The 27,458-nt window shown below is 39.7% G+C and overlaps 1 protein-coding gene and 1 non-coding gene across 13 annotated transcripts in view; both read right to left on the bottom strand.

Annotated features, from left to right (window-relative positions):
• The window catches only part of ACYP2 (acylphosphatase 2), a 174,716-nt gene that overhangs the window by 14,502 nt on the left and 132,756 nt on the right, over window positions 1-27,458 (bottom strand). The window lies entirely within an intron of this gene.
• Window positions 3,992-4,098, bottom strand: LOC114230360 (U6 spliceosomal RNA). Its single transcript, XR_003616258.2, has one exon. It is a non-coding gene; the product is annotated as a U6 spliceosomal RNA (small nuclear RNA).

The raw sequence follows: 27,458 nt of genomic DNA, 5'->3' as shown, positions 1-27,458 counted from the left end.
TTTTTAGTTCCTCGTCATCCCTGATGGTAGAATTTGCTGGTAACGTATTGTTTTATTTATAGCCCCTCATCCTCTCCTCCAACAAACATGCGAGTTGTATTCTGTGATTTGGAAAACTTGGATATTCTTCTGTTCTTTCATAAGAGACTTTGATTTATCAATTAAGTCAAACTTTTGAGGCAAGAATACTCAAATTAACATAAAATTTATTTTCCAAGAGAACTGGGGTCTCCTATGTAATGAATTGTGAATAAAACAAATAGCAATAGTCACTTTAGCTCCTGTGTGAGACACAGGATGAAAATAAATAGTAGTTAAGCTTGCAAATTATGTTGCTTGCTTCATTCATTCTAAAGAAGACAATAATTAGATGGTGGGGTATAATTATTATTTTGAAAATTCTTTCTTACTCAAACAAATTTCATTGAATTTGTGTAATGGGGAAAAAAGTGGAACGTGGCAAAACATTTTTAATAAACATCTAAGTTCTGTATTATCTCATTCTACATCTAACTCCTTAGAAAATGACTCCACAATCAAGATCTTCCTGGTTCTCTCGCCAGGTGTTACAACACTCTCATTGACAAGAATATGGTTTTGACTTTGGCTTTTTAATTTTGCTTCATGATACCAGAGCATAGAATTAACTTCCACATCACGAAATATTGAGCACAAGGGTTTCCCCAAACTCCAGCTCTGGTGATGTCTGTCACATGATGCCTCTGCTACCCTAATTCCAAGAAGATGGCGAGTCTTGATCAACTGAAGTTTGGGCCGGCCCCTGACATCAGCCTGTCCTTATCTCTCCATCGTTAGGCTAATAACTGGCAGCTCTCAGCCCATTGACTGAGACATCGGTATCCACATAGCATATGACAGGGCCCCATACATGTGCACTGTAGTAGCTCCATTGACTTACTTTGTCCATGGTACCTAATATGATGAACTGAATTAAATAAATTATCTAAATATGATCCAGCAATCCCATTTCTGGGTATTTCTACAAAAGGATTGAAATCATGATCTCCAAGAGATAGCTGCACTCTCCTGTTCATTGCAGCACTACTCGCAGTGGGAACAACCAAAATGCCTACTGATCGATGACTGGACAAAGAAAATGTGACATATACGGACTGGTGGTTGTCAGAAACTGGGGGAAGGAGAAAATGAGGAGTTACTAATCAATAGGCATGAAGTTTCAGTAAAGATGAATACTTCCTAGAAATCTGTTGTACAATGTAGTACCTATACAGTGGTCCCCCCCCCTCTTTATCCATGGTTTTACTTTACTTAGTTTCAGTTACCTGGGATTTCAGTTCCCTTGGGTCAATTGCAGCTCGAAAATATTAAATAGTTCCAGAAATAAACCCTGTTCTGAGTGGCGTGATGAAATCTCTCTCCATCCTGCCCAGGCCATTAATGATCCCTCTGTCCGGCATATGTGCTCTATGCTCCCTGCCAGTTAGTCACTTAGTAGTCACCTCAGTTATCAAATCGACTAGAACTGTATCACAGTGCTTGTGTTCATGTAACCCTTATTTTACTTAATAATGGCCACAAAGCACAAGAATAGTGATGCAACAAATATGCCAAAGAGAAGCCATAAGTGAAAGGTTAAAGTTCTTGACTTAATAAGAAAAGAAAAAACATCTTATGTGAAGGTTGCTAAGATCTTTGGTAAGAACAAATCTATCCATGAAATGTCCAATAATTAAAAATTGGTTAAATAAGTTACCATATTTCCATATGAAGGAATAATAGATAACCATTAAAATTATGAAGATTAATTTTTACTAATATGTACAGTGTTTCTAATATGGTATTAAGTTTTTAAAAAGTAAGTTACAAAGCAAGATGTGCAGTATGACCCCACTTTTGTAAGAAAATATATACATATTTTATGTATATATATATATATATACAGGAAAATATTTGAAAGATGTACATCAAAATGATAGTAATGGTTATCTCCTGAAATGTGGGTAGTTTTTCTTTCCCTTTTTCTTTGCTATTTTCAAATGCCTCCAATAAATATGTATCAATTTTAAATTAGTAAAAGATTATGAAATTGAGGAAATGCCTTTGGAAATAAAAACAAATTTTCTTTTTTTGTTTCTATTTGAAATAATGATCTGAACAGAGAGAAATATATAATGTGGCTTTTGTGATCAAAGTCATTAGAATGAATGCCGGAATTTTATTAACAAATCTCTTGCTGGGAGGTAACGACATCCAGGGGCAAATACGATCTATTATTTTACCAATGGCATCAAATATTTTCAGTGGGTTTAGTAACTCCAGCATGGTAATGCAGAGCGATTCCCCGCACTGTGTATAATTTACTTTATAATATTGAAAACTATTAGACTAACATATTTATCATGTACAATTCACAAAGGAGAATAGTAGCTAAAATACCTCAACTAACATTTAAGACACCAGACATTTTGAGTGGAAGACTCTTATGGATTAAAATAGGTTACTGGGCAGGGTGGGAAGAGATCAACCAAAGAACTTGTATGCGTACGTATGTGCATAACCCAAGGACACAGTCAACAGGGTGGTGAAGGCCTGGGGGAGGGGTGGGCTAGGAGGGGTCCATGGGGGGAGGAAAGGGGAACATATGTAATACTTTCAATAATAAAATTTAAAGAAATAATAATAAAATAACAAATGTCACAAAAAATAAATGAAGCAGAAAAACATAATTAGGTTATTGGGGCTATGGCTGGATGGTGAAGCATCATGTACAGCTTGCTAAGAATTTGGACTTTTCCTGTAAAGACACAGATCAAGTTGTATTTCAGAATGAAAATTCAAGGTGCCCATGGAGGACAGATTAGAGGGAGTAAAAATTAAAAACAGAGTACGTTTATAATTGGGACATTTATAATAGTAATGTCTTCAAAGGAATTTTTCCTAACAAGGAAGAAAGGTGACTATGGAAGCTATTTAAGTTTTAGCTTCGATTTTTTTTCTCCCAAAAAAGGATATATAAGTATAAAACCCATAACAACTATGTAAACTATTATAATATATACAGTATAGGCAGGGATATGCTTTTGCATTTTATGATTTGACTAAATATTAACTAATTACAATATATTAAATCAGAACTTATTTTGTCCTTAACAAATCGGCACATCTAAGCAGAGCATGGATATTCGTTATACAATACGAGCTGGCATTCCAAATTCACCTAAATGGAATTCACTTAGTATGTTAGAGTCTGTAAATCTGCTCAATCATTTCTTAGAGCTTCCTATTCCCTAGAAAGGGGACTGCCCGACCCAAGGCTGACCTGCACTCTGAGAGCTGTCAGTCTCTCCCTGCAGGAGGCCCAGAGAGCATCGCCCTAGGGTGCAGAAAGAAAGCCCTAGAAGGCTTCCCCATTCCTATCATATTCCAAGGTTTTAGGGAAAATGTTAAAAAATGGTTTTCTTTCCTGATCTAATACCAGAAGCTAGAAATAGTCAAGCAGTACTAGCATCCTTTCAAAATTAAAAACTGTTGAAAACATACTTGTGAGATTTCCACCTCTGTCAAATAGTCCCATGGAGCTAGGCCTGGGATTCCGTGGGAATGACATAGGGAGATACACGGCAGATAATGAGATAACGGTACCAAAAAGTGTGCTTGGATTTTGTTCACATTGTTCTGGCTCTCTAACCCATACAGTCTAAGGGCTTATATAAAATTTAACATGAATAAGCACAGAAGAGCAGCCCCAGGATGGTCATTCAGCACAGCTAGATCATTTTAACTCAGGGTCAGAATGAACTTTATGGGAGCATTTACAAAGACCAAGGTTATTTAGGGGAGAAGGTTTTTTTCTCCTTTCATATCTTACCTTGCACAGAACTTTAAGGTAATATTAGGAAGCCTGAATGAAACACAGTCTAGAGGATTCAGGACCATCTCAGTTCAGGTTGCCATGACATCCTATATAATAAAGAGCTAATATGCTAATTATTATTATTATTGTGTTTTTTTAAATATAGAACGCTTCACGAATTTGTGTGTCATCCTTGCGCAGGGGCCATGCTAATCTTCTCTGTATCGTTCCAATTTTAGTATATGTGCTGCCGAAGCGAGCACTAATATGCTAATTAGACCGGACGGTGGAACGACCTTCCGAACGACTAGTGGGCAGGAGGCGGGGCTGTGGGGCTGTGAGTGCCTACTCTTGCATGATTTTCGTGCATCGGGCCTCTAGTTTTCTATAACTGAGTCCTGTACTTCCTCTTGCAAGCGAGAACAACATTGAGAATGTAAAAATGATCCACACTAAGGATAAGTTGTTACCCAAATTTTATCAACAGGATGTTTTTCCTCTTCCTGTTTTGGGACAAGAAAGCTAAATGCTATCACAAAGTGGTTGAAAAAATTGGAAGTCAAGACACTGTGACTTTATTGTCTGTGTCTCTGGTCAAAACTGAATGTGGAGACTGGATTTAGTTCAAGGATACGGAAAGCACCACTGGCGGTCTATAATGTGGCAGCACAAAAACAGTTTGAATCCTTATGGCTTCTTCCCCGACCCAAGCTGCCTTTTACATAAAAACTTAGTTGGAAAAATTTGACATTTAAGTTTAAGCAAATTTTCAACAACAAAAAATAATGTTTAACTTCTCCAGATTTTTCTTTTCGTTTCAGAAAACAATAATTTTATAGTTTCAATGTAATGCTGGTCTTTGTAGCACTCAAGAGACAAAGCCAGACACCGGTGCATGCTGCAGATTCCTGTTTTTATTCCAGAAACAACCTTTGTAACTGTTGGCAGCGCAAGGAAGGCTGGGGACGGCGGAGAAGGCAGGAAGGCTGTAGGGATATCTGCTCGGAAGTTTTCAGGCAGAAAGGTTTAGAACCATTAGCTAATGACTTCAATGAGACTTTAAGTTCGAAATCAGTAACTACAGAAATCCATAGATTCTGTGCCTCCTGAGGGCTGTATACCTTCCTTTGGATTTTTATTTTTTATTTTTGGCATAAAGAAAGAACACTATTAAATAATGCATAAGTGATTGTATTATATCTTCCAAGGGTACATTTAAAACACTGTTTAAATTACAGACAGGAACATAAGATTTAGTAGTTCTCTCTGCTTCATGCCAAATAGAGATGTTCATAGTTCATAATTTATTCAAAATCTGTTTGGACAGGCTCTAGTTGTATTAGATTTGAATAGTCAGTTTGTCATTTTGTTGCTATAACAGCAGCACAAAGATAAAAATAGCCCAAACAGTTTTGTTACAGAGACGTCTACCTACCACAGCTCTTACCTTGATCCTTTCTAGGCTTCCTGCTTTCCTGCCCTCAATTCTTTGCTCTTTTCAGATGAGGACAAGCTGACCCTGGCTAAGCATCTTCCTGTGAAAAGGCTCATGACAAATGCAGTCTTTATAAAAGACTCCACAGTTGAAATGTGAACCCGAGATATTTTAGGGTCCCCACAGGCGCTTGTGTTCTAGCATTGAAAATATGTTGTGAAAAATCATTAAACCTGTTTTCTTTGTGTCACTCATTCATTCTATACCAACAAATGTTCACTGAGCACTTGTTAATTTGCAAAGCAATTTTAGTGATTCAAGAATGGGGAAAGTGTAGTCTCTGAGGAATTTGCAATCTTGAAGAAAACAAAAGAACCCTGTAATGTGCATTTAACAACAAAGTCAGCCTGGATCATCTATTTACTCTCTCTTTGCACAGGTGAGGGAGTTAGCAACACAGAGAGGTGGAATGACCTGTCCTAACCACATTGCTGGCGTAGAGATCACTGGGAGAATGGAAAGACCCCTGGCTGTGAAACAAGCCACTTACTTCACCACTCACTATTTATATGATCCTGGACAAATTACTTAACCCACTGAGCTAAGCCAGACTTCAAAGGGCTAATCTGGGTTAAAAGGCTTATAAGAATGAGAACAGCCCTAATCGGTTTGGCTCAGTGAATAGAGCATCAGCCTTCGGACTCAAGGGTCCCAGGTTCGATTCCAAGTCAAGGGCATGTACCTTGGTTGCAGGCACATCCCCAGTAGGAAGTGTGCAGGAGGCAGCTGATCGATGTTTCTCTCTCATCGATGTTTCTAACTCTCTATCCCTCTCCCTTCCTCTCTGTAAAAAAATCAATGAAACATATATATTTTTTTAAAAAAGAATGAGAACAGATGGCCTTCAGCCTGAAGTATAAGGCACACTTACAATATATGAATAAAAGTGAACTGATGGAGCCGAAACCGGTTTGGCTCAGTGGATAGAGCGTCGGCCTGCGGACTCAAGGGTCCCAGGTTCGATTCCGGTCAAGGGCATGTACCTTGGTTGCGGGCACATCCCCAGTAGGGGGTGTGCAGGAGGCAGCTGATCGATGTTTCTCTCTCATCGATGTTTCTAACTCTCTATCACTCTCTCTTCCTCTCTGTAAAAAATCAATAAAATATATATTTAAAAAAAAAAAGTGAACTGATGGAGCTTCTCCATGCCTCCCTAGTTGTCACAGACCCTTGGCCAAAGTTCAGTGGCCAGTGCAACCCTCAGAGAGTGATAAACCTGCTGGGTCAATGACTCCAGGGCCACAGGCCCACAGCCTTCCCTACACAAAGTTAGGCACGTTGGTGTTCCATTTCTTATTGCTTCTTTAGACGTCACGTGGAACAGCCTCGCCCTGCTATACCTGCTCACCTTCAGTTTCCTCACTGGTGATAGTTAATGATATACCTATAGACTCTGGTGGTTTAATCTAAGCCTTGGGCAAGACGGCCTGTGGAGAGTGCCTGGCTCAGGGCCTGATGCAGAGCCGGAGCTGCACAGGTGGCTTTCTTAGCTGAGGAACTGAAAGGAGGATTCAAGTTCCCCGGCTCTCCAGCCTAATGCTCTTTCCAACACACAAATAACGGCGACTGCCATCTGTGGGGATTCACTTTGTGCCAGTGGGACGATACATCAAAGGGTGATGTGGAACTATGATTACTTGAAGAAAGCCGTCAGTGTCTAGAAAGCCTAGGCAGTAAAATCTTGGGCATCTCTCATGGCAGTATTTTTTCTGATTTGTCTCCTCAGGAAAAGGAAACAAAGGAAAAAAATAAACAAATGGGACTCCATCAAACTAAAAAGTGTTTGCACAGCAAAGGAAACCACCAACAAAATTAAAAGACAACCCACTGAATGGGAGAGCATATTCACCAAAAATACATCTGATAAGGGGTTAATATCCAGAATTTATAAAGAACTTACAACATACCAAAAAACACACACAATTCAATTAAAAAATGGGCAAAGGATCTGAAAAGACAAACAGGTGACCAACAGACATATGGAAAGATGCTCAACATCACTAATCATCATAGAAATGCAAATCAAAACCACAATGACTTACTACCTCACACCAGTCAGAGTAGATATTATCGAAAAGTCTGCTGACTAGGAAACCCTTGTGAACTGTAGAGGGGACTACTAACTGGCACAGCCCCTATGAAAACAGTATGGAGATTCTTTAAAATATTAAAAAAAAAACAAAACCTAAAAATATATCTACCATACAACCCAGCAATTCCACTTCAGGGTATTTATCCAAAAACAAACAAACAAAAAAACATGAATTTAAAAAAAATGTGTACCCCTATGTTTATTGCAGCATTATTTACAACAGTCAGGATATGAAAGCAACGTTGATGCCCATCAATAGATAAATGGATAAAGGAAAATGTGATATATACATGCAATGGAATATTTCACAGCAATAAAAAACAATGAAATCTTGCCTTTTGCAACAGCATGTATAGACCTAAGTGAAATAAGCCAGACAGAGAAAAACATGTGGAATTTAAAAAACAAAAACAGACGAACAGAAACAGGGATCAAAGGGATGGTTATCAGAAAGAAGGGGGTGGGTGGATGGGTGAAAAAGATCCATCTTTATCAGTGATGGGCAACCTTTTGAGCTTGGTATGTCAAACTTCGCCAAAAAACTGAGCATAACTCGGTAGTATGTCACTTTGAGGAAAAAACATTATTTCACGATATTTATAGTTTAAATAACAAATGTTTCATCCTCGGCATGCGGCCACCTCAGCGGCCACGTGTCATCAGAAATGGCACTGACACGTGTGTCAGCGGTTCGCCATCACTGAATTCTATATAAAAGCCTAAGTGATGCAACAGCCGGTTGACAGGTCGCTATAACGTGCACTGACCACCAGGGGACAGATGCTCAATGCACAGGATCGGGTTCCCTCCTGTCTGGATCGGGCCTGCGGGGATCGGGCTGAAACTGGCTTTCCAACATCCCCCGAGGGGTCTCAGATTGCAAGAGGGTGCAGGCCAGACCGAGGGACCCCACTGGTGCATGAATCTGTGCACCAGGCCTCTAGTAGAATTAGTGAGATAATCACATTACAAGGTATAAAAATGTCAGATCACTACATTGTACAACTGAAACTAATATAAGTAATATAACATTGTCTAGTAACTATACTTAAGTAAAAAAAAATTTTTTTAAGGGAAGTTCTCCTATTTTTCTGGTCTGTGTTTGCTTTTAAGGATGCCCTGAATCCTTTATGGAATGAATGGAATTATGTGTAAGTAGATGGATAGACCAAGTTCCTTAATCATAGCACCTAAATGAAAATTTTCATGTACTAAAATTGGAGAAAATACAAAGAGGAAACCACACTTATTCAACCCTGGCTTTATGACTTTATAGTCCACAACCTCATTTCAATTACTGAAGTCTGCAGGATGATCAACATCAAAGTATTACAAGTATTTGCTATAGTTCATATGCAAACTTTTGAAAATGAAAGTGGATCTCAGTTGAAAAGTTCAGGTACGGAGGAAGAAACATTTTAAAGGAATTAAATGTTGTGGCTCAGGCTCAAAGTAACTAGGGTGGGCAGGAAATCGATGCTTTCCATATCGTGTCTTAGGCAGTGTCAGGGACTCGAGTTTTCTGTGTGTGTGTGTTTTGAACACTCCTTGAAATCAGTAAGTGGAATATGAGCATTGCTTGAACTTTATTTGAATTTCAATAGCTACCAACAGATGTGCTTAGGATGAGTAGGGCCCCGATTCCGAAACAGCACAGTCCTTTAAATCTATTTTAGACTCTGAAATGAGAGCCGATTCCAGGAAGACAGCTCCGAACCTTTTCCCCAGCTGCAGAAATAACTCCTCTTGCTGCCCCTCTGACTTACACACCAAAGGAAGCTGCATGAAAAGGTGTTCTTTTGCCAATAATCATTTTACCATACAGCCCTCAAATGGAAAAATAAACTGTGGCTCCTCTTCAGAAAACTTATTCTCACACCCCCCAGAACTAGGTAGATAAAGAAAACCATAGAGTTATTTTAACTCCTTTCTCATTCTCCAAAGTGATTTTTCATATCTGTATTACTTTAGTAAGCTTATAAAACAGGGCTTATCTATTAACAATTAAGTCACTATTAAATTTCTACAAAATAAGTAATTCATTCAAGGCTCTGAGACTGTTCCCCTCCCCCCTTTACCCCTGCCAATTTCTTGGGCTTTTGCTCCATTGGTTAATTCCCACTTGCCTAAACCAATCAATTCTCCCACCCTCTGGTTTCTACCCTTCACTTTAGGATGTACAAACCCCTCTCAATGGAAAGTGAAACCTCTAACCTGAATTCACCTCTGCTGTTATCTTGTTTCTTCCCTTCACACCCAAGCTTCCCTAGCTGGCAAATCTCGATTAAGTCAAATGGAAACTCTGACTTTGCTTTTAGACATAATAACAATGACTTTATTAGGTGCCTCTCTGTGCCAGGCGCTCTTATAGGCTTTTTTTTTTTCTTGATTAAAAAATGCATGAATAATTCATGTTCATTATAACAAATTAAATAATACAGAAACGGATCAAATCAGCATCAATGCATCCCCTGCCCAAACACCATATCTTATTTGTCACAACCATAAGAATTATTGACCCCGTTTTACAGATGAGAAAATTGAGCCTAAAAAAGGCTCAGAGTGTACCCCCCAATTTTTAAGAGTGAGAGCTTTGTGGTCTGACTGCCTGGTTCATATCTTGACCTTGCCACTTACTTTATGTGTCCATGAGCAAATTACTTATTATTTCTGCACCTCAGTTTTCATATCTGTACAACGGAGCTAATGATAGTACCTCGTTCACAGGGTGTAGTGAGGATGTAATGTGCCAAACATAAAAATATTGCTGTTTCTAAAGAAAAAAAAAAGATTTTTTAAATGACAGCTGAGAATACTAGGAATCAGGGCAAAATGCTGTTCACCATTCTGCCACTACTGTGGAGGAAAAAAAACGGTTTTTAAAGCAGCTGGAAAATATTGCTCAAAATAGGCTCTTATTGCAATGATGACACCATCATTGCACTTAGTTTTTTAAGATAACACTGTTTTTTTTTTAAAGATTCAATATTATTTCCATTTTTCATGATTAAATTTTATTCATTTGATATGGTATCAATTTCATTATTTTTATTGTTATCTCAGTGTGCTAGAATGAGTATGCATGGTTAACATTTAGATATAAACACATTTTACATAATGTTTCTACTATATTTCAAAGTTTCTGTAATGGCTCTGTGTAACCCGAGGTGATTTGAGTCACCCCTGCCATCTGGCTCTCCCCCTCCGGGGCCAGTCTGCCAGGCCAGCACGCTACATAGACAGGTAGCCTCTTAGAGTCTCAGTAGGCGCCATAATTTATATTTGCTCTCTATGAGTGAAATATTAGTAGAAAATGATTAAATAATGGGCATTAATTTTCCCGGTAAGTCATTACCCACACCCCAGTAACTCAAATATTTTCTTCCCACTTCTCTATATGCTGCTTCTAAGAGGAAATAGACAGGACGGCTGCTGTACAGCTAGCTACTTGGTTAATTCCTCAAAGCCTCTTACTTACCATTCTCTTTCCAAGCACAGTTTAATGGACTTTCTATGGGAAACAGAGCAAGTTAACAACATGTACATCTCCTTCTCTTGCCTGCCAACATTCTTTCCAGTGTTAAGAAAGTAACATTGCATTGAGGCCCTCAGCTTTCTAAAGAGGTGGCCTGGCCCAAGGAACAATAGTTCTATATGGTAAATCACTAAACAAACACACTTGTTTAAAGAATTTAAGTCAAGAGTAGGAGATCTCTTTCAAAACAAGTAAGAACTGAACAATAACACTTGAGGAGTGAAAGGAAAATAAGGTTAAACAATTCACAGGCTTTCTTCATTCATCTTATATTAAGTTTATCTTTTAAAACATCATTCTTTTTCTGTTTCCCAGAGAACTTAGTAAACACTTCACTATTCTATGATGTGTGGATTTGTGGCTAAATTAAACTCTTCCCAAGAAAAGCACATTTTTCTTTTCCTTTTTCTTTCTCTTTCTTTTCCTCTCCCTTCTCCTCTCTCTCTTCCTATCAGTTTTTGCCTCTGATTGGCTAGATATTTCAGAGATTGTATATTAGCTCTCTTTATTCTCCCTTAAAAAAAAATTTATAGCAAGAATGTTTTAAGCCCCAGATTAAAATTGTATTTTGTTCTTTTCAGTCGTTTCTAGTACAGAAAATACTCTAGGACAGAAACAGAATGGCAGACCCCAAAAGAAAATAACATTTCACAGTCATATTATCACTATTCACGTTCCAATAAAAAAAAAAAACATGTTCTTTATTTTTTATCAGTTCATGTATGTGTAACTTTCTTCTAAGCACCTTGAGGAAGAAAAAGTAGTATAATACAGGATCTGGGACATTAAGTAACATGAAATTCTAAAGGCATCTGCCTTCTTACTAACTGATTTAGCCAAAGATGGCATTGCTATACAATTAACCTTGGTCCTAGAGTACAAACCCAGCTTTGAATTTCCTGTCATCAGTTTACATTACCTAATGCCCTGCACTGCTGCTACTCCCACATCATCCCCCTCATTTCTCCAGGATCTTACTCCTGGCTCATTCTCACTTCTCTCTAGTCTTATCTTTCAGTGATTTCAATATACATAGAGGTGATCCTACCTTCCCTGACCTCCTGGTTCATTGACCTCCTCCCCTGTAATGACCTCATTCTCTTCTTGCCTCCCTAGATCCCAACTGGGATGAATGAGTAGGATGCTGGCCAATGCCCGGCAACCTCCTCTCAGACCACTCAGACCACCAACCTCCGCTCATCCTTCCAACTCACTCTGGTACGTGACCCCAGTGACCCTTCAATTTCCTGGGTCTTCCAATCCATTGATCAGGCCACCCTTTCACTGCCCCTCATTCTATATATCCTCTATTCCTCCAGCTTAAATTCTAAGATTATTGTAATCATTCTCTTGCCCTTCTCATTTCAGCTCTAAATCCAACTGCTTACTCATTCTGCACCTGTAAACTGAATGGGGCTGGAAAAAATTTCACAGGCATGCTTAGGTGCCTCACTTCAACTTCAAGACCTTAATGCTGCCATACGACAGAGTCCAGTCACTCTTCCATTCTCTAGACAAGTTTTCCATATCTTCTTTCTCTTCAGGAAACACGCTGCCTCTCACCCTCATCCTCACTCTCACCTAATAATCTTGCTTCCTACCTTATTGAGAACCCTGAAGCAATCAGAAGAGAATTTCACAGATTCTACTATCACTTCGACCCACCGGCCAGGATACACACCCTCATGCTTTGCCTGCCTGCTGGTTCCCATAGATTAAGTTGTCAAGCTCCTATCTAAAGCCAAGTTCTCCTCCACTCAGGAACTAGATTCCATCTGCTCTCACATATTCAAGGGCATCCCTCCAATGATTCTCTTTAATGTTTGCTCCCTGCAGAATCATTCACCTCAGCATGCACACATAATTCTTTTTCTCCTATTTAAAAAACATTTTTTTGACCACTTTCTTTATCGGCCATCATCCCATTTCTTTGGAGCAAAAGTCCTCAAAAGTCGTGTATACTTGCCGTTTTCATTTTGTCCCTTCCCATGTTATCTTAAACTCGTTACAGACAAACTGTCCCCCTACCAGTCCTCCAAAACAGTTCTTGTCAAGTGATGACCCCGTTTCTTTATTTCCTTTTGGCGCAAATTCCTCAAAAGAATTAATATTCACCATCTCCAATTTCTTTTCTCCCATTACCTTTAAAATCTATTCCAGCCCAGCTGGCGTGGCTCAGTTGGTTGAGCGTCGACCTATGAAACAGGAGGTCATGGTTCAATTTCCAGTCAGGGCACATGCCCAGGTTGTGGGCTCAATCCACAGCAGGAGGCAGCTGATCAATGGCTTTCTCTCATCATTGATGTTTCTATCTTTCTCTCCCTCTCCCCTCCTCACTGAAATCAATAAAAATATATTTTAAAAAACTATTTCAACCCCCACCACTCCACTGAAAGTGCTCTTACTGAGTCACCAGTGACCCTTTGATTGTAAAATCTAATTGTCAATTCTGAGACTTCATTTTTCTTGACCCAACTGCACCACATCATGCAGTCGAACACTTTACATTACACATTTGACTTCCAGCGCATTGAACACTCTCGGATTCCCTCCCACCTCACTGGTCTCTTCTTAGTCTCTTTTGTTGGTTCTTCCTCTTCTACCACACCTTGAAGCTTTAAATATCATGTATACTGATTATTACAAAGTATGCATCTCTGTCCCAGACCTTCCCTGAGCTGCAGACTCATCATGCCTACTTAGCATCTCAACTCTGTTGTCCAACAGTCACCTCAAATTTAACATGTCCAAAAGCAAACTTCTGGTTTTCCTGCAAAGATCTGCTCCATCATAACCTTCCCTATTTCTGCTTCTGGCAACTCCATTCTACCAGGTGTTCAGGTCAAAATCCATGGACTCAGCCCTAGCTGGTTTGGCTCAGTGGATAGAGCTTGCGGACTGAAGGGTCCCGGGTTCGATTCCAATCAAGGGCATATGCCTGCTGGCGGGCTCGATCCCCACAAGGGGGCATTCAGGAGGCAGCCAATCAATGATTCTCTCTCATTATTGATGTTTCTATTTCTCTCACCCTCTTCCTTCCTCTCTGAAATCAATAAAAATATATATATTTTTTAAATCCATGGATTCATCTTCAGCTTCTCTTTCTCTTATATCCCATATCCACGCTGGTTCTACCATCATACTGTATCCATCATGGTCTGAGATATATCATCTTTCACCTGGATTATTTTGATAGCCTCCTAAAAGATCTCCCTACATCTACTGTTACACACATACACACACACAGTTTATTCTTTACTGGGGAGCCATAGTGATCCATGTAATATTTTGAGTCCTCTGCTCAAAATCCTGTAATGGTTTCTCACAGTATCATATAAGACCCTACTTCATCTGGCCTCTCTCATTCACTCTTCTTGAACACCATAGGTATGCTCTTGTCTTAGGACCTCTGCTTAACTCTTCTCTCTTCCTAGAATGCTCTTCTCTAAAATATCCATTTAGCTAACTCCCTCATCTTCTTTGAATCTTTGCCAAACACTCTGACCATCCCATTTAAAACTACAATCTGTTCCCTACTCCCTACTTCCAGAACTCTCAAATCTCCTTACTCAACTCTACCTATTGTTTTTTCCCATAGCACTTATCACTGTCTAATGTTTTACTGTTTAATTGTTATTATTTGTTGTCTTTCTCCTCTGCCAGAAACTTTAAGAGGGAAGAAATCTTTGTTCAATTCACCAATATATATCCTAAGAGTCTAAAACAGTGCCATGCATTCTACAGGCACACAGGAAATATTTGTTGAACATTTAATAAATATAGAAAATAAGTTATGTGTTCCTTGAAGGTATGGTAGTATTTTTCTCCAAATCATTTAAGCCTCAAGCTATCTTTGTGGGAAGATTTTTTTCAAACTGATTCAATTTATTTGTTTCTATGTCTATTTAGTTTCCTACTGCACTTTAGTCAACATTGATGATTTACACACATGTCTAGCATGTATAATGGATTTTTACAAATATGAAAAATATAAAATACCCAATAGAAAAATGGGGTAATACTTCACAAAAGAAGATATTCAAATGGCCAAAGAACACATGAAAATGTTCTCAAATTGTTATACAATGGGTAAAGGCAAGTTAAAACCACCTTGGATAACATCACACACCCACCAGAATGGTGAAAGTAAGAAGGGGAGAGGCCAGGGAAACAGACGCGGGTGAAACTAAAGAATGGATGTTGCAAGACTGAGAGGTGGCTATCGAGATACTGACGGGTGGGTGTCGTGAGACTGAAGGGTGGGTGGTGCAATGGCTGGTTTGTGTGAGTTCATCTTTTGTGAGGAAAATGGATGCTAACCAACCACTGGTCAGGCTGCCACCAACATGAGCATCCTGGATGGGGTCCAAAGAATCCCTCTCCCCCAAACCCCAACCTCACTACTCCCGACCACGCCCTGGGAGACCCAAACCTCTACCAGCGCCAGAAGCTCCGAAAGGAAACAGGTGACACAGGTGATAATGGAGACGGTGAGGGCAGCTTGAAGACCGTTGCAAGCCTCCCACCCCAGCTTCCAGAGGAGGGGGCGCACCCCAGGGCCCCGAGGACTGTGGCCACACACCCCACATCCTAGCTGATGGGGGTCACAGTCATGCAGTGGCCACAGTGGGGGCAGGAGGAGGCCCTGCCATCCATGGAGGGCCTGCAAGCAGCCTCTGCCTCTTAAAAATGGCTTTGAGTGAGGAGCCACCAGCCCTGGCGGAGAGAAGGCCCTAGAAACCTTGGCGCAGGGAGGTCGGGGTCTGAGGTAGTGGCTGGAGTGAAGGCTAAGGAAATGAAGGCTGAATGGTGCGCTATCTTCCCAGCAGCAGTGCATGAGGAGGAGAGGGCTGAGGTGGTGGAGGTGAAGCCAGGAGGAGAGGAAATGCAGTGATGGAGGAAATGCAGTGGTGGAGGAGGTGCAGGGAGACCAGCAGTGGGCCGCCTGGTCTGGGTGATTTATGCAACTCCATTGCTCTTCCTGGTCACCTACTGCTGCCTGCCACGGGCTCTGCCCCACCCCCAGGCTGCTGCGTGCTGGATGAACAATTTCAAGTCCACTGTCAGCTCCATTTCCTGGTTTTGGGTAAACAAGGATCTCCAGAGCTGGTGATGGGCCCAGGTTTCCTGCCTGGACATAAAAACCTTTCTATTCCTCCCTTAAAAGACCTTAACCCCTTCCTACCACCGCCACCATCACTCAGGAACCCTACGGGTTGGTTAACTGAGAGCCTGCAAGGAAGGGACACTTCCTTTACTCTGTCCGTGGTTGTGGGAGGAGAAATACTTTTCTCGGAACTGGGGCGGCAGAACAGAAGGTGGTGGAAGTAACGATGGTGCCTAGAGAAGGCTTCTTTAAAGAAACAAGGCAACTTGGATGTTTTCTCCCGTTTCCATATGGCCTTATTTATGTGGAAAATTAACACCTCCCTTATTTCACTAGTATTTAGTAATATCCTTTTATTTTCTCTGTTTCTGCTTACTGGGAAGATCCAGCTGTATAGGTTTTATTTTGCTGTCAACTGGAACTATTTGGAAAACTCGGTCTCTTTCCTGTACAATATAGACTTATGCAAATATTCATAACAGTTTTCAACTGGTTTCTGTTAAAACTGTATCTTTACATGCATATTAGCATAACCAATAGACACAGACACTGGGGCAGTGGGGGCTTGCCCTTGGAGGTGGGAGTGGCAAGGGGGGGGTTAATTGGGGGAAAAGGAGACATATGTAATACTTTAAACAATAAAAAAAAAAAGAAAGAAAGAAACTGTATCTTTAGAAATATAATTCAAATAACTGGTCTTGCTAGACTCTGAGGACTTTGGAAATTGTCTTCATGGAAAAATAAAAATTTGTGGCTCTAATTGTCTTGACAATTTACTCTTTTCCTAAATAGCAAAAATACTTGTGAGATTCCTCTGTAAAATTGGGCCCTCACTGGTTTGGCTCAGTGGATAGAGCGTCGGCGGACTGAAGGGTCCCGGGTTCGATTCTGGTCAAAGGCACATGCCCAGGTTGCAGGCTCGATCCCCAGTGGGGGCGTGCAGGAGGCAGCAGATCAATGATTCTCATCATTGATGTTTCTCTCTCTCTCCCTCTTCCTTCTTCTCTGAAATCAATAAAAAATATTTTTAAAAAAATTGGAAGAGTACCATTGGCATATTTATCTTTCCTTATAGGCACAATTGCAAAACAAAAGCATGCCAGTCTGAAAACAAAAACAAAAACATCTTTTTGATGGAAAATAACAAGGATGAAAAAGTACACAGAGAAACCAGAATGTTCGTACACTGTTGGTGCGAGAGGGACTTGATACAAACTTAGGAAATTGTTTGTCAGTATCTGTGCACACCCTCTGATCCGGCTCTGGAAATATACTCAATAGAAATACATATATTCACAAGGACATGCATAAAAGTGTTTGTAACAGCACAATTCTAATAGTTCACACTGGGAACTGACCCACATTCAAATGGCTAAAATCCATTTTTTTAGAATAAAAATGTTCAGTTATTTCTAGGTATGGGCCATCAACTTTTAGTAGTTAGTGCCCCTGCTCACTTTATCAACAGACCTTTATCTGAACTTTTTAGTTATAAACAATTCATTAATCAGGGCTTGTGATGGTTCATTTTCAAAGCTCAGTTCTTCCAGCAAAATAAAGGATAATATCCACATATTATTTAGTTCTGTTGTTCAGCAAGGATGATGCCATTCTGAGAATTAACCCCACCATATAGTTCTTGCTTTTTAAGATGATATGTATCAAAGTTTCATATCTTTTCTCCTCAGGCCTCCCACTTTGTGGTATAAATATTTCACTTGATAATTAAACGTTAAAAGAAGAATTTCAAACCACACATTTGGGACATAACATTGAAGACTACAGTATTAATAGCAACAAAATCTGTAAAACTTCTGTAATGAAATCATTTGGTTTGGGCTTACTTGAGCAAAGTCTTTTCATGTCTGTATATAGCAAGGTATTTGGAGATAATACAGATAAGGCAGTGTGGAAAATGCAGGGGTTTATTTTTATTTTACATAAAAGATATAAAAACAATTAGGAAAAAGATTAATTTATTGCCTTTGAAACATAAGGAAGATTTAATTACTTTTTTATAATTCCTACTATCAATTCATATTGTACATTATAATTTTAAATGATGTCTGTGGTATTGCCCTGTTGTTTCCAATGGCAAAATTTTCTTTGCTATTGGTAGAAGCATAAGAAATGTAGGGTACTGCCCTGGCCAGGTGACTCAGCTGGTTAGAGCATTGTCCCATATACCAAAAGGCAACCAAGCGATGTTTCTCTCTCACATCAGTTTCTCTCTCTCTCTCCCTCTCGCTTATTGTCTCTCTTTCCCTCTCCTCTCTCTCTAAAATCAATAAAAACATAGTCTCAGGCTAAGATCTAGAGTAATAAAAGCGTATTATGCAAATCGACCGAATGGCAGAACAGCAGAATGACCGTCCAGATGACCACGCTATGACACGCACTAGCACCAGGCCAGCCAAGGCGGGTGCGATGTGATTGGTCCGGGGGCCCCACCATCACCCCACAATCGCCCCGCAGAGGGAGGCCCTGGCTACCGGCCAACGGGGTGATCAATTGGGGGGGAGGGGTTTCCGTAGAACCCAGGGAACGGGGGTGCGGGGGAGGGAGCCTACAACAGACACAAGCTGCACCAGGCCAAGGTGGTACGGGCAGGGGGCGGGGCCAAGAAGCCGGGGGAAGGAAGGGGCTACCCTTGCATGAATTTCGTGCATCATGCCTCTAGTAAAAAATAAGAAAAGAAATCATTATTTTATACAAAGGGATCCAAAATCAAAGTTTTTAGTCTGTCATACCAAGATTTTCAATGTTAACATTAAACCAGAGTTTAGAGCAGTGACGGGCAACCTTTTGAGCTTGGTGTGTCAAACTTCACCAAAAAACTGAGCATAACTCGGGTAGTGTGTCACTTTAAGGAAAAAAACATTATTTCGCAAATGTTTCATCCTCAGGAGCAGCAAATGTTTCATCCTCGGCATGTGGCCGCCTCAGCGGCCGCGTGTCATCAGAAATGGCTACGTGTGTCAGTGCTGACACGCGTGTCATAGGTTCGCCATCACTGGTCTAGAGTATTAAACTGATAGTGCTCTGAGTTACAAGTTAGGGCACCAGGGTTTTAAGAATGCTCTACCATAAACTGTAGACAAACCACTTAATGCCAAAGGCAGTTTTCCTTATCTTTTTAATAACAGGTTTGAAACATCACTTCTTCTAAATCTGACGATTTACCTGCCCCTTAAATATAAGCTCCCCATAGGTTCTGTGGCCTCCACTGGCCTGCTTCCTGGGTGACCTCAGCCACTGCCAGAGTTTCAGCCATCACCTTTGAGGTAAAACTCTAAGAATCCTACATCCGATCAGGGGCCGACATGTCCTTCTGCACATTGTCTCCAGGACTGCCCTCTTCCATATCTGTTTTCACGTCCACATCTCTTCTCTGCATTCCTAGAGATTTCCAGATTGCCCTTCCTGAATCTGACCTTTCTCTTCCCAATCACACTGCTCACAAAGTGGTAAAGTCCCTTTTGCACAAATATCCTTGTCAGTGCACCACTGCCTGCAGAAGAAAATCCAAACACCCTAGTATTGCACTCAAGATCAGCCACAACCACGCCCCTTCTAACATTCTTGCCAGAGGCCACTCACTTGACACTCTTTTCTGTTTATTCCTCAAGCAACCCATGTACTGTTCTGCCTTTGGTCATGATGCTCCCTCATCTGGGATTCTCTTCCCCACATCCCTACCTTTGGAAATCCTACCATTCCTTCTAAATGCCAGCCCCTCCAAATAACCTATAAAACCTCCTACCTCCCGCAGCACACAGTTGGCAGCAATTATTTCATGCAAATTTATATTGAAGTTCTTTCTATATGTTAGTAGTTTATATATGTCTTTTTCACCCAACTGTAGATTATTTAAGAGCTGAGATCATTCTTTAGTTATCTTTTTCTTCTGTGATAAATAAGACACAGTACCTGCCCTCAAGTAGCCTATAGGGTAGTATAGTGTGATAAATGCTAAAATAAGTGCAAGTATAGGGTGCTATGGGATGCATAAGAGGGCTATTTCCCGCCCCTGAGGGTTAGGGGTATGAGGGAAGTCTTATACTATTATAAGAGGTGGCTTTTAAGTTCCTTTTAGACACCAGACTGTAAGCCTTTCCAGAGTAGGGATCTAGCCTTTCATCTATGTATCTCCAGGGCATTATCACTGTATCTAGCACAAAACAGACACTCTAAAACTACTTAATAAATGTGTAAATAAAAGATACTCAAGTCCTCTATGGCTATAAATATGTCGAGTATGAATCATATTAGTCTTTTGTAGTACTTTTATATGCCACTTATTAGTCAAAATATAGTAACTGTCTGATGAAAACCTAATTTTAAAAAAACACACACGTATTTTTAGGCTTCAGGTTTTGGCTGCCCAAATAGTTCCTAAGAAAGAAGAGCCAGAGTGGAGACTAGAGTCAAACCCACACAAGTACCTTGGTTCTATCTCAGAAAAGAGGAAATGTGGCCAAATGAGAGGTTTTGCAATTATATATATGAACTGTATCAAAACTGTGATATTTGCTCATTAACTCTAAATTCATATGCGTTAAAGAAAAACATTCTTTATTACAGGCCTTAACAATAGGCTGTACTAACCATAGCTTTCATTTATTAAGGCCCTACATCAGAGCACCACTGTGCTAAGCACTTTATGTGCAATTATCCTTCTACTTCTCACACAACTCTACAGTTTGCAGATGAGGACAGTGAGACTATGCTGAGATTATGTTACCTGGATCCAGTCACTCAGCCACACAAGGAGTGGTAAACCCAGGGTTCAAACCCAAGTCTGACAACTATACATGAATAGAAATGCTATCTTTTGTTTTGCAGTAAAAAATTATTAATCAAAATAATTTACCAAATGGCTTAGATTTTTTCCCCATTTGTACACAAATTACCTTAGCATTTAAAACTTTTACTAATTTTTATGATTATTCATGAAAGTTATGACACAGAACAAGTGCAAAATGGTAAGTACAGTACTGCCCTGGCCAGTGTGGCTCAGTTGGTTGGAGCATCGTCCCATACACCCAAAGGTGGTGGGTTTGCTCCAGATCAGGGCACATACCCTGGTTGTGGGTTTGAGCCCCAGTCGGGGTGTGTGTGGGAAGCAACTGATCGACGTCTCTGACTCTGTCTCTCTTCCCTCCCTTCCTCCCTCCCTCCCTCTATCCCTCTCCATTCCTCTAAAACAGTGGTTCTCAACCTTTCTAATGCCGTGACCCTTTAATACAGTTCCTCATGTTGTGGTGACCCCAACCATAAAATTATTTTCGTTGCTACTTCATAACTGTAATTTTGCTACTGTTAATGAATCATAATGTAAATATCTGTGTTTTCCGATGGTCTTAGGCTCTACAGCAGTGGTTCTCAACCTGTGGGTCGCGACCCACAGGTTGAGAACCGCTAGCAGGGTCACCTACAGGTTGAGAACCGCTAGCAGGGTCACCTAAGACCATCGGAAAACACAGATATTTACATTACGATTCATTAACAGTAGCAAAATTACAGTTATGAAGTAGCAACGAAAATAATTTTATGGTTGGGGGTCACCACAACATGAGGAACTGTATTAAAGGGTCGCGGCATTAGGAAGGTTGAGAACCACTGCTCTAAAACATCATATGCATTTTAAAAGCAGCATTGTAGCTTTTTTTAAAAAGTACAATACTAATATGTAATTGCTTATGTTTTTCCTTTGAATATTATAAACATGGCCTAATTTCTTTTGCAATCCAAATACCACCCACAAATGAATATAAGGTACAATGGCACTTATGACGCATCTACTGTTGGTTCAAATGGTTTTGCTAAAGGCACCGTCACAGCTGAAGCCTATTTTCAGGTGTTCAGTGGCTCCAACAAGTTTTCTGCTTCAATTCCAGAAGTAACCAGCGGAAGACATTGCACTTTGTCCAGCAAGACCAAATGGCAGAGGTCTTCTGGGGTGGAAACGGGATTATGTCACTGTCTGGAAATCTTTTATAAACTTGGCTCCTGATCAGTGGCCAGCTGGGGGAAGAATGCACAGCCAAGCAGCGCATGTGAGGTCCCAGAAGAGTGATGAAAAGAGGACAAAACAGGAAAACTCTCAAGGAGAAAGCACAATGGGAGAGAGAAAAACAGTCGGAAGGGCAACTTTCAATGTTATAATTTTGTAACCCCAAAGGAACACTGTTGTGAGACCCAAGAGACAGTCACCCTTTTTTTTTTTTTTTTAAGTTCCAGCTTGTTTTCTAAAATAAAGTTGTGACTTCTGGGTGAATTGTGGTGAGATTATTACTCAAGATTTGAGGGCGGTGGACTAGGAAGTCTTAGGTCTCCTTTCAGAGCTTTGATCCTATCATTCTAGGGAGGCTGCACATACACCTGGGCTTTACTATTACTGTGAAATATGGTTAAATTCAGTAAAGTAGAAATAGGTGGATGCCTTCTTAACTTGATAAAATACACCTTGGTGCTATAGTCACCATTGCACTTTCTGAGGCCACAGTAGGCAACATTCCCAGTAAAATCAGGAACAAAGAAGGATGCTCACTTGTCACCACTGTTACCTAACAGTAATGGATGTTAGACAATGAGATTAATAAGAGAAAGAAACGAGACAGATATATATTTAGAGAAGGAAATAAAACTATCACAATTTGTGATTGTTATAGAAAACCTGAGATATTCAACTGAAAATGTACTATAAACAGTAAGAAAATTTAGTAAGGTAGCATGAAGCAGAATTACTGCATATCAATAAATTTCAGATGAACAAACATAGTGGGTTAGAAAGTGAAGTAGTACAAAAGCAACAACCAAAGACGAAATATCTAAGAAAAAACTTTGAGAACTATGTAAGATTTATGAATGCAATTTTAAAGCATTCCTGAAGGACACAAAGACTTGTATAAAGGGAATGGCATACCAAGTTCTTATACAGCAAGACTCAACCTCATAAAGTTGTCAGTTCTTCCTTAGTTAATTTAGAGATATATTGTAATTACAATAACAAAGCCAGAAATTGAGGAAAGGGTGGGGGAGAAAATCAGACAAGCAATTCTAAACTACATATCTTTTTAACAAGTATACAAAACAAGAATTTCAATAATACCTTAAAATAAAAAAGAAGAAGAAGAAATGAGAGGACTATTCCTAATGTTCACTATAAAATAACATGCAGCAACAATAATTAAAAGCATAGCCCGGGCACAAAAATACACAGATGACTACATGGAACAGAACAAGTCTAGAAATAGACCCCAATGCATACGGAATTGTGTGTCCAGTAAACATGGCATCTGAAATCAGTGAAGAAAAGATGGACAACTATAAAATTGTCTTTAGACAACTGGAGAGACATTTTTAATAAAATTAAGTTGGGTTCATGCCTTATGCTGTAGACCAGATAAATTTCAAAGGAGCAACAATTTAGATTTAAAATGTGAAATCATAAAAATACTAGAATAATGCAAGATAGAATTTCTCTATTACCGTGGGGCGAAGAGGCCTTTCTATTTAAAATCTGGAGGCATAAAGAGATTAATACATGAAAAAATTTAAAGATATACATGGTAAAAAAAAAAAATTCCACAGAAGAGTCAAAAGAAAAATGACAAACTGGGAATACATAAACTCATATCAAGCAAATTCTTAGAATGGTGATAAAGGGCTGCAAATCACTGATCCAGGTATTTGCCAAAGAAGGATGTTAACTTCAGATTATTTATTTCACCTGAAGTGCCAAGTATATATTTATTCTGTCAATTATAAGCCTATTTTCTACTTTAATGGAGGAAACCAATAACCACCAGGCGACCAGGAAAAGATGGGTAAGACAAGTCTGAAATTGTCTCACAGGATATCAGTGACGGGCAAGGTCACCTGGGGATTACTAAATTCTGGAAGGCTACTCTGTTCACAAGCCTGGTCCTTTCCATCTTGTTTGATGCTGTGTTGTAACTGCTGCAGACGGCAGTGACTGCAGCATGAAAGTCACTTCTGTCGTGGTGTGCACGGGTTTGCACAGATGAACTCAAATGTGAAGAATACGGCAAACCTACCATTACCTTCACCAAGCACACCAGTCATGACGTCTGCATTTTTACTAGGCCCGTTATAGCTCATTTCTCCATATACTATTATTTCATCTGAAATATTTTCGTTCTCTTCAAAGCAATACATTTGATGAATAAATCTGGTATTGTTGGAATATGGTTGATCTCTTGAACAAGAACTTTATTTGATCATTCAAGAGAAGAATATGACTACCTCCACTTCTCCAAACTCTATCTCATGGGGCGGAGGGGGGGGGGCAGAAAATGGCAATACTTTTTAGCAGTCCCTTCACTGTTTGACTTCAGATAAAAACAACACAACAATATCAGAGGTTTAGATTAAAGAAGTTTGAGAGAAAGCCCAGGGTTATTGCACCTTTTCGGTGAATTTTTTCAAGTCAAGTCTACCTCCTGGGCACCTGAGTACATATTTCAAATGTCTTTTGTTAGTAGAAGGTTTCTTTTTCTTAGGTTCAATATCACACTTAAAGCAGCTGGAAATTTTAGAATAGTCCAAGCATATACTTTGTTATAAGACTGCTATTTCCATGGTAATTTGGATGAGGATCAGCTGGCATATATTATAGTTTCCTATGATATGTCTAAATTAGAGATTGACTCAACGTTTATACTAATTGAATTGACTTCATTTCAAAAATGTTTTTCATGGCTTGTCATTCACAGGCATTTTGGGGAGGGGATGAATACTCCACTATGGTAGTCCTTTCTCCAAAGGTGAAAAGAACATACCTTTTGGGCCATTCAATGGCACTTAATCTCCAGCTAACCAAATGAAGAGAAAAGAACACACAAAAAAGGCTGCCAGATGAAAAGCGAAGACATTACCAAGAACAATAAAATGGTACAAAACCTCAATGAGAACAGAGATTAATCCCCTCAAGTCTAAATGTTTTCTCTCTAGAATTACTAATATAAAGTGCTAAATCTGGGTTACATGGCAAAGGTGACATTGCAGCATAAGCCCCTGGAGCCAGAAAAACATACTCAAGGTCAGACTGTTAGGCAGTAGAAGCCTAGGTCTAGCCCCCAGGTTTTCTGACTCCTAACATCACTGTTATCCTCACCTCATCTCCTCATCTCATCAGAGAGCGGCTCTTGTAAACTGCACCCTCTGTAATAGAAGCCTCAGTCTTGGGAATTTTTTCATGCTAAGGCAGGGGACGCTGCCATGACAAATTTCTGAGGACCAATAAAAATGGGAAGTTGGAGAACAAGTTACTGATGTCCTTAGGTATGATAGAGGGGTTCTGATCCGAGACCGCCTTCTCAAGTTATTAGTCAGGAAAAGAGACATCTCCAGGGTGGAGAGAAGAGCGAGTTCTCTAAGCCACGAAAGTCTCATGTGTTACTTTTTGGAACAAGGCAATTTTCTTTTTTGATTCACTGTTTGCTAAGGAAGTTTCGGTACACATGCAGACGGATTCCTGAATGAGGTCTATTTTCCACTCAAATTGAATAAACTGGTGTCTAGTTTCTTTATCATTCTCTTCTTAGTTAAGGGGCTGGCATTTCATGCCTCATCTGAAATCAAGTTTCTAAAAATGCAACACTGAGGTTGTGGTGACCCTCCCTCCTGCCTCCCTGGTCAGCCCTGGGGAGTCTCAATCCTATCCGGCTTCATGACAGTAGCCCCAGATCCCTCTCCGCCATCCACGTGGTCACATGGGGAGGAGCACACCTGTAGCTTCCTTCTGAGCAGAAATTCCCACCCCTAATGATGGAACCCTCAGCCCCCGGACCACTGCAGTCAGACCTCCTTCCAGGGAACACTGTGACTTTCATTGGTGAGCACAGGTACACTTTTTTGTTACAAACACTTTAATGTTAGGGAATATTTATAAAATCCTGAGCTCCCACAAGAGATGAATTCTAAAAACAAATGCATAGGTTCAGAGGTAAACATGTGACACTTAGAAATATTTACTGGTATCTTCTTTCCTGAGACATGTTTGGCTCTTGGGTGAGGCGTGCCTGAGCCCCTCTCCTTGGAGCTCGTCTGCCATACCCCCTTCTTATGTCACCATGGGTGGTAAAGTAAGGTTCGTGTTAGTTTTAGCTCAGCTATGATCATTCTGTGCCCTTTATAACCTTGGCAGCTTAGACAACCCCCTGGAGTTTCTTAGTGATGATGAGCTCAGTGTTTCTAACAGGGACATATGGCGCAGCTTCAACTACTCCTCTAGTTCCTATCAGATGCTAATCATCCTACTCCAGGGGTGAGGAATAGGGGGAGTGGAGTGGAGGTGGATGCTTTCCTCCTTAACCTTTCCAGGAAGCATTTATTTACATCGTTAGCTTCATTCTAGACAAGGAAATACATGGGTGGTGGGGGAAAGCTCGGATGACTTGATCAGTTCCATTTCTGTTTTTAAGCTGGCTAAGTTTGTTTTAAGCTAACAGAGTAAGACAGAGGCCATTCTGGCTCCCTCTATAGGTAGTTACAGTATGGCAGAATCCCTTAGAGACATTCCTGGCAAAGCAGCACAGTCCATGAACATCAGGAAGGCATGCTGACCTCAGGCAATCTAGCAAATTACGGTTGGTGCCAGGGAAAGAAATTAGACCAGAAAGTAATAATGAAAATATGCTTAGAATGCTTGTAAATGAAGGAATATACTTCCTAATAACCCATGAGTCAAAGAAGAAATCACAATGGAAATTAGAACATATTTTGAAGTGAATGTTCATGAAAATGTATGAGATATATTAAACCCATTTTAAGAGGAAAATTTATGTCCCCAAATGCATTTAATCTAGAAGAAGAAAAGCTATAAGGCAATGAACTAAACATCTATAATAAAAAGTTATTAAAACTTAAATCTAAAGAAAATAAAAGACAAAAATAAGAACAGCAACAAGTAAAATAGAAAAAAAGCATACAAAAGAGAAGACCAACAAAGATAAAACTTGGTTCTTTGAAATGACAAATTTATGGAAAATAATAAAAAAATACAAAGTAAGCTTAAATAATATCAGGAAAAGAGGGGATATCACTGCAGAACCTACAGATATTAAAAGATAAGAGAATATTATAAACAACTTTACATCAATAATTTATTTATTTGTAAACAAATCACGTTTTATGCTTAATATTATGCACATACGATGTGCCTGTTATATTTCAATTTAAAAAATCAAGAAAATATGCATTTTATAAAATCTGACAGCACAAGAAGAAACAATAGGTGAACAGTTCTGTATCTATTTTAAAATTGAATCAGTAATTAAAAACCTTAACCCAAAAAAATACTCTAGGTCCAGTTGGTTTTGTTGGTTGATGCAAACCAAATACTTAAGGAAAACATAACATCTATCT

The sequence above is a fragment of the Eptesicus fuscus genome, chromosome 16 (assembly GCF_027574615.1).
Source record: "Eptesicus fuscus isolate TK198812 chromosome 16, DD_ASM_mEF_20220401, whole genome shotgun sequence".
NCBI classification, from domain to species: domain Eukaryota; kingdom Metazoa; phylum Chordata; class Mammalia; order Chiroptera; family Vespertilionidae; genus Eptesicus; species Eptesicus fuscus.
This window is presented reverse-complemented; position numbering and strand designations above follow the sequence as displayed.